This window comes from Theobroma cacao, chromosome 9 (genome assembly GCF_000208745.1).
Source record: "Theobroma cacao cultivar B97-61/B2 chromosome 9, Criollo_cocoa_genome_V2, whole genome shotgun sequence".
Taxonomy (NCBI): Eukaryota; Viridiplantae; Streptophyta; class Magnoliopsida; order Malvales; family Malvaceae; genus Theobroma; species Theobroma cacao.
Genome location: NC_030858.1, coordinates 1,629,567 through 1,638,686, shown reverse-complemented (window position 1 = coordinate 1,638,686; position 9,120 = coordinate 1,629,567). Strand labels below are relative to the sequence as shown.

General features: G+C 34.4%; 1 long non-coding RNA gene across 1 annotated transcript; it reads left to right on the top strand.

The window, feature by feature from the left end:
* LOC18587861 lies at positions 13–8,028 on the top strand. Its single transcript, XR_001929427.1, has 4 exons — positions 13–1,479; positions 1,577–1,786; positions 1,884–1,952; positions 7,440–8,028. It is a non-coding gene; the product is annotated as an uncharacterized LOC18587861 (long non-coding RNA).

The following is a 9,120-nucleotide window of genomic DNA, read 5'->3' as shown; positions in this document are numbered from 1 at the left end:
AAGAAAGAAAGAAGAGAGAGAGAGAGAGAGAGAGAGTTGTAAGGATAAGTGTAAAGGGTTTTAGGTGGGGTTGGGGTTTATCAGTTGGTTGGAAAATGATGAAAAGGCTTTTTTGGGTCTTTGGGGGAGTGATTAAAGAAAACCCTAATTCTTTGTCCTACTCATAGTCATATATACCTACTTAAAATGGGTATCCAGAAAAAGGGTTGTTGAGAAATCTTTATATTTGTATATAAAAGATGATTTCAGATCTGTCGGTTGAGTTTCATAGGAGGGGTGATCTGTATGAAGCAGCAGTTGGGTGGCGGTTTGGTTTTTCCCATTTAATCTAGGATTTCACTTTTTTGTTTCCATTTCTGGTCCATTTTCAGACAGTTAAACTAAAGATGGTAAAGATCATGTGTATGGGAATTGGTGGGGGAAAGAGTGGATGATAATTCGGGATAAGAAGAGGAAGAGGGACACAGAGAGACTGACAGAAGAGAGTGAGCACACGCAGGCAATTGTATGAAAAGCCATGCCTTTGCGGGTGCGTGCTCACTTCTCTTCTGTCAGCTTCGGCTTTTGCATTGTGTTTCCTCACAATGTTTGTTATTTATATGTCCCCCTCTTTATCTTCTTCTTTCTCTATCTCACTCAATCTCCAGAGATGACGCCTCGAGTGTCTATTTTTCCAGATGTTTTTGTTTTCATCCATCCACATGTCCTTCTCCCTTGTTCTTCGGATAAGAATGAGTCACTGGTCAAAAAACAAGTACACGGGGAAAGAAGGGTCAGAGAGATAGAGATGACACATCAAAAAAGCAGGCTTTTTTTTTGTTCAACTATATCATGAAATAAGTCTTTTCTTCTTTCTCAGCCAACGAAACCCTCTTAAACCCTTTCTTTTGCTTTAGACAGAGATTGAAATCCCCCATTTTTATGTGTGTGAGACAAGTCATAAGATAAGGGAGTTAGCAAAGAGAAGGAGTACTGTTGTTGTTGTTGTATGGCAAAGAGATAAAGAGGCAAGTAAGCGTGAACATAAGCTCTTTTCCTTTTTTGGGGTTATCATTTATCAACTATTAAGTTTGAGGTATTAATTGCTAAATTTTGCTGATCTTTTTGGGAATATTTTTATATTAAAATAACAATAGTTTTGAGCTTTGAAAGAAGCGTGACTTTTGATGCCTCTCCCTTTTGAGGAGGACGAAGTGGCTTCTTTGAAGGTACGCCTGGTTACTGTTCTCATTTTAACGGAAAACTGTATCGGTATCTTGGAATTTTTATGTTCATTCACGTAATCAGCTTTTATTTTCTTTGCTTTGGTTAAAACCCTCTTCCTCTTCACCTTCCTGTTTTCTTGGAAACCATGCAAGGAAATGGCCATGTCTGGCTTGTGTTCTTTACCCTCAATCTGGCTCTGATTTGGGGTTTTCGCCATCTGGTGTTCTGCGTTTTGACCCCAAACGAGAGTCCAAGAAGTCAAGTCAACAAAAGGTAATAATCTTTGTTGTTTTTGATTCTGATATCTGATTCCGTTTTGATTTTGTTGTCTAACCACTGAAGCTTTTGACTGCATTTGGGCTTGCCCCAGGGTTTTGGATCTGGTAGTATTGGCTGCTTTCTTTTCAGTTACTGAAAAACTATGGGTCACTCTACTCCTTGTGGTAGAAATTGGAAGACATCTTTTTCTTATTTTCTGCAAAAATATGCGATATTTCCTATTCATTATTGAAGGCTTGGCAGCTGGAAAGTTCCTAATGCAGGTTACTTTGATTCAGTCAGTGGATTTTTCTCTAATAATGTAGAGTTCGTCTTCTTTGAAGCTGGTATTAATCTTCTTTTTTCAAGCTGGTCTTTTAATATTTTAGTAGTAAATATGTTTTCAATTTTTTACACAGCACTTTGTTTGGCATTGGGTTTGGGAGGCAGCAAACTGTGTTTCTGATTTGCACAGGTTAATCATTCAGGTAACCATGTTCAATTTCCTTGAAGGTTGTTTTGGTTAATGATGATGTTTTTACTGAACCTCTTTTGTTCAAATTTTATGTGATTAGTTGAGAGGTTAGTCTTTAATCTAGAGAAGAACGCATTTCTCAATGCTGGAATCGAGATTTTGAGCCTATTCTTGAATGAATAGATACATTGATTAAATTGCAGCTACAGTGATTGTCTAAAACTTGTCAAGGAAGAAGATAAATGATCAAAGAAGGATTAATGAATTGATTGGTATAAAAATTTTGTGGGAACAATATGTAAACAAGATAGGAGTGACTCCGGAATTCAATTAAAATGTCTTTTACTTTAGGATTATTTGTGCTAATTATCCTTCAATTCAGTGTTTGATCTTCATCTTAAGGGAAGTTATTTCTTGCTGTTTGAGCATGCCTATTTAATAAATTAATATTGAGTTCACAACTTTTGATAGATATGTATATATATATAACTTTTTGTTAAGTGATAATCAAACATGCATTTTGTTTGCTATGGAGTCCTTCATACAAATAAGGGAATCCTAAATTGATATGAATTTGTGTCTAAGGGCTATCTGGTGGATATTATATTTTAAGACATAGTATAATCATCTAAGAGATCCCAGCTGCTTGTTAAAATTGGGTCAGGAGCTGTGGTGATATCCTTGACGTTGGCCTAAGAGTTGGTGGACTTCTGTTGCCTGAGAAAGTGTTGTCTACGTTTACAGCCTACACTGTTTCAACTTTTTATATAGCAATATCGTGATTTACTTATAAAATCCAATAAATTCGAGGGAACCAAATGAAGGGAGCACATTGATATTGATGATCGGCTAGTATTTGATTTTTGGCTGGAACTGGTAGATGAGTGATCATGAGCATGCGCCTTTATATAACTTGATTTTGAAGTTGTCACTTGATTCATGTATATTTAAATTTAACGATTCATTTTTAGAATATAGGGGGCTTAGGTTAGGCTTTTAAGAATTTGATAAAATGGTCTAGTATAAGAGTTTTGACGGTAATCCAAAGGTAATTTTGGTGCCAGTATATAGTACTTTCAGTGTGTGACAATGCTACAATGAGATGAAAATTAGGTTGCTAAATTTTATGCTGAATATATTATATTTGATAAATAAATATGTTTTTAGTTTCATGCTAATTTTATATGTTTTCTTCATATATTTTGGAACCATAAAAACACCCTCAGGTCAATCTTATTATATGGTTGTTCTATTAATATAAAGCATTGGTTGTTATTTTGATTATGTCTTTAAAAACTTGAGATATTTGGTTTTGCTTGCAAGGTAACCATGCAAAAATCACATTCTGACGGTTAAAATTCAAATATTAATTATTAAAAAAAAATAATCTTGTAAGGTCATTGATTTTCCATTATATGTTAATGGTAATATGCTGCACTCAAAAAGGCTAATTAACAGTTATTGAGCCAAAAAGATTAGAACTTCCAATGGTAGAATCCCTCTCTAGCTTAGGTGACTTATGCTGTCAGTGGTTGTTGAAATGATATTACCTGTGATTGTGACTATTCTGTTTAGGAATGAAAGTAACAGCAAAGACATATTAGCATAAAGTGCAAACTCATGTTCGATGTAGTGGTCAATAACAAGGATTTTGTGGGAGTGGTGGTTCTTGTGATAGTGATGGCACATGATGTTTGAGAGGTTATATCCATAGCATGAACTACGTATTCGTCTTCCATGAGGTTGGTTGTGGATTGTAGTGATAAGCTTTGAAACATTAGGGTGACAATGGTGGCATGTTACAGCATAGAGTGTTGGCTAATTTATTCTAATTAGAAAATAATCAAGTGCAATGACATCTCTATGGATGGGATTCGACCTCTGTATATGAGTTTAATTAGTTATCTTTGCGTATTCCAGTCAGTTAGGAGTGTCATTAATCAAAATAGATATTAGATCTTAGTCAAAAAGCAGCCTTAATTGCTTTTGAACACAACGATACATTACAAGAATTTAATCCTTGGTTTGGCTTATGTATTTACTTTGGATCTTTGTTAATAATCTATATGTTGGATTCATACATTGCTAATTGTCATTTTTCAGAATCTCTCAAACATGTAACACTAGATTTTAAATCATGGCTAATATGGATGGAGATTAAGACTACCGTATATAGCCAATGTCTTTCTAATTTTCAAAGTTCAATTAAAAATCTCGAATAGCTTCACTAGAAAATCTGTTTTAGAAGTCTAGAACTGAAAAGTGAGATTTTGAAATGGTATGTGTTTGAAGACGATTTAGGTAGGATAGAACAGAAACTCATGTATGATTGGAGAAGGATTCCAGGAACAGCTTATGTTATATGAATTTTTTTTTAATAAGTCTTTCAATATTTAATTGAATAAAAATTCGGAGTTACTTCAACTGTAACTCTCCAAACAGAGAACAAAAGATTTTCTAGACATAAGTCCTATAGAACCTGTTAGCCCTGTACATGTCCTTATGGGCTAACAGGTTCTATAGGACTTATGTCCAAAAAATCTTTTGTTCTCTGTTTTGAGAGTTACAATTGAAGTAACTCCGAACTTTTATTCAATGAAATATTTTTTGGACATAAGTCCTATAGAACCTGTTAGCCCTGTACATGTCCTTATGGGCTAACAGGTTCTATAGGACTATTGTCCAGAAAATCTTTTGTTCTCTGTTTGGAGAGTTACAATTGAAGTAACTTCGAACTTTTATTCAATGAAATATTGAAAGGCTTATTAAAAAAAAATTCATATAAGTCTTATAGAACCTGTTAGCCCATAAGGATATGAAATTTTTGATGAATCCAAAATTATTGCACATAAGAGCTAGTAAATTTATTGTTGTTTAGATGTTTATAATTTGTCAAAATGAGTGGCGCTAGTATTTACAAGATTTTTCCCTTATTCTGTATATGTTATATATATAATAGTGGTAGGTATTCATTACCTTCATACTATATTTGTGTTCAACCATGTGTATAACAAAATGAACAAAGTGGTGAAGGTCTGAAGGACACATGGAAAATTAATGCAATAATCCAAGGGCCTCTAATACTTGAATGAGGCAAGGAAAGGGCACGACACATCATAGAGCACATTACCTAAAATTACGACCTTGGGATATGATGAATTATTCATAAAAGTGTGAAAAAGTGACAACTTACACGACTTTCATGTAGTCATCAAGTGAATGAAATTTCTAAGTAACTACTCAAATCAATTGCAAGTAGCTCTTGTAATTTTGTAAACTCATCTTTGCCTCTTTCTTGTAAGTTTGTTTATGCCACTTTAGCCTCGTTTGTTCATTGTAGTTGCTCCGGACAACCAGCCTTTCTAGACTGCTTGCTAGAGATTTGCACCAGCAGATCCTACCGAATGCCATATCCACTTCTAAAGACAGATGATTTACTCACCTTGAGAATTTGATGTTCTAAAATGTTTCCATTAATTAATTAGTGCAGTAAATAGGTTTTCCATGTTGTGGAACTGCATTGGATCAACATAGTTAAATATTATGGAATGACTTAAAATTTACATAGAGAGTACAGCTTATTATCATTAGCCTCCTTAACAGTTGCTATTAAATTTAATTTGTCTCCTAATTAAATGAGGTGAATAGATGAATAGCTTATACTTTTGCCTTTCAAAAGAAACTAAAGAATAAATCGTGAAAGGTACGACACATTCCGGAAGTGTCAAGTGACTTTGTAGTATCTACTTGTTAGTTCCAAGTTTTACTTGTTCTGTTGTTCAGAAGTAGAATTGATATGTTGTCCAAAGCTATCAAGCAAGATCGTATAAAGATTTTTGGTCTTGTAGGGAAATGTGGTGCTTTGGTCTTCTAAATATTTATCAATTTATGGGGTAATAAAGGAAAAATTACTTGATCTGTATACAGGCTTAATGCTAAGGATTATTGCTTATGTAAATGAGGTAAGAATACGTTCTGATCTCATTATGATTGGTGAAAACTGAACTCTTGCTGTTTCTTTTACCTAATTAAAAAAAACTTTGACTGCACCTTATTATCAAAATATATGAAATTCGTCAGCTTATTTTAACTGCCATAGGATTAAAATATATTGCTCAATGTTCAACATATCTTAACTATGTCTTGGGGCTTTTGTTGACATAAACTAGAGCAACATGGCTTTTTTTGGTTGTGCTTTATCCAAATGCTACCATGAAGTCAACTTTCTATCAAGTATTAATCCAGTTTCCAGAATTTTTACTTGGCCTCCAGAAAGACTCAAAAAGTAAAATAGATGTGCTGGATACCTTGATTTCCTCAAGGCTTGGTTTTTAATCAATTACTGTTTAGTATTTTTGTTCTCTTTGATTCCAAGGATGAAGACAGAAGATGCCAGAAAGATTTCGTACTTTTGAGCATATGAAAGTTGGAAGTATATGCACTATAGACTGGCTTAATATGATTGATATGTCCTATTTTAGTTAATATGGTGTTTCTCATGGAATGAATTTTCAGAATCTTCTTGCTGCTAAGTTTATAGGAGAAACTGCTAGAGTTATTTAAAATAGAGCAATTGTGCATACAGTGATACAAGAATTCAGTTCTATTCCTACATCTTACCTTTCCTGCGTAGAGAATGCAATCTACCTTGATTTACATTGATATCTTTTTCCATGATAGCAGTGTGTGAAACTCTTGCTTGTAGCCATTTTATTTCCAAGTTAATTGTAATACTGTTTTCTTTTTTCACTAGAGGTTGGAAACATAGAAATACTTAGTGGTTTTCAGGCTTAAATCATTGCTTCTGGTCTCAAGTTGTTTACCATTCTATTTAGTGGACATCTTTGGTGTCTCTAAGGGCTTATTCATGCCTTTTCCAAAACGTTTCTTATGTTTATTCACAGGCTTGCATTCTGAATCCAATTATCAGTATATTAGGTATTAGATTTGTTTAGTGGTATACCACAATTAAATATGAAGAAGAATTAGACTCTAACTGCTAGCTTCTACTTGATTTATCATGCATAATCTGGTAGACAGTTTGTCCTTGATTGTGTTTTGGAATCGCGATCGGTAGAATTTACCATATATTGTTATCTGTGTATCTTTACTCCCCACTTTCCAGTTTTTGTGGATTTTCTAGATTTATCCGACGATGCTCTAGCTAGCTAAAAATAGAATCCAAGTAGCTTGTGAAAGCATACCAGAATTAATATAGTTTATGTAGCCGGCCTTGTTATTTGAAAGGTCTTCAAGGATGATTTTGAGTTTTCAATCTACTGTGTTGTCGATGATTTTCAATTCAAAGCTTTATTTTCCCCTTTTGTTTGCCGGCGGTTTCCATAATTTGTCTGTTTATGTTATATTTAAGCACTTCTAACTCTTTCCTTTTGGTACGACAATGATTTGCCACTTACATTATTGATCAGTTTCAATCTGTTACCTATGTCTCTTGATATCACTTTTCTGAAATTTCTAACTCTAGTGTTGTGCTCCTCAGAATCATATCGGATCGAAGGAAATGTTCAGATATGGATTCCAGTAGCTTGCAATTCACATGGTTCATCCTTGAAAATTTAAAAGGGAATGTGGAATTTCGGATGGACCAAAAACTTTCTAAAGGCGGTACTAACATTTCTTCGAGGAGGCATTTAAAATGAAGTGATGTTGGGAAGGCATTTCATATCCCTGAAAAGTTTGCTACAAGGTACCACTTACCACCCTAAGCTGGGGATGCAACTAGAAGCAACATGTTGATTTTGGCGATAAGTTCATAATTCAAATAGCAGCAAAAATTATGGGTTCACGAAAGGTGGGAAGCTGTCTGTTAGGGAGAAGAAATTGAAGCTAGGAGGTGTGGAGGGAACATGTTCATCATGATTGATACTTCTGTAACTCTTAACATTGTTTGACTAAAAAAAATTCACTATTTACTATTTTTCGTTTTAATTATGTACAATGAATATACCTCAACGAGAACGAGAAGAACAGTTATATCTTGCCGACAGCAGCGAGCAGTGAATATGTCAAAAACTTGGATCTTTGCTAGAATTTTGTTTGCCTTCCTAATTTGATTGTTGCTTGCTTCATTTGTCGCCCTGTTGTTGTGTGGCTGGGGATTCTGGTTTGTACATGCAAAAGAACGGCTTAAGTTAAGGAACCCAAAGCGTAATTATTTGTCTGTCCCTTGGTAGTCTTTTGCCCGAACATGGTGGGTTGGAAATTGGAGAGTGGGCCAGTTTTTGAGGCCCAATCATGAGGTTTCCTTCCCATTTCACTGGCCCACGCAAAGGTTTCCCCAGCATGGGCCCTACTGGCCCAATTCCACAATGGGCCCATTGATACACCTCCCCTTTCCATTTTGGTTCAGACAGAAACAGAAAGCATGTCAATTATTGGGCTCAAATCAATCAACTCGATTAAAGTATCCTTTTAGGGTAACCTTTGAAGCTGGGACCAAGCATTGGGTTACCTTTTGTCTTTCTTAATTATGATTGTAAACACTTGGACCAGTTAGGTCAGATTTCCCTCTCAATCATGTACAATTTCATGACTAAATTAATCTTAACCCATAATCATGATTTGAAATGTGGCTCATATTCTCTGGTAGTTAAGTTGGATTTTCAAAGAATTATGGTTATAGTTTTTGGATCTTTTTATAACACATTATATTTTCGAAAAAATATTTATACTTGATACACTATCACTGTATAAATTTATAAATTATGAATGTAAGTACTTATAATTTAAAATGAGGTAACACTTATATTATACATCGACAGTATATTAAATATAATCATTCTGAAAAGCTTTTCGGCTTGTGAAGTTGAACCGTCCATTTGGTATGGCCCACCCTAGCTGATTAGGCATGAATTAGAATTAGAGATGAAGTTATCAAAGAATTAATGATTAACCTCTATGAATTATAACAAAATACCTTCCCCGCATCGATACAAGAGAAAAGAATCGTTTAAGTACAATGTGCAGGAATGCATGCATCACCATCCATATTAGGGATGTGATTACTGGCCAATAAAATTTATTATCTTGTGATTAATTATATAAAACAAAGCATTAGGTTAAGTAAACCTGATAGCACGAGGTGCTGTTTCCTGTTACACTATGTTTTTGCATAAATTTGAAGTAGAAATTATCACCCACATTATGTTTGGTAAAATGGA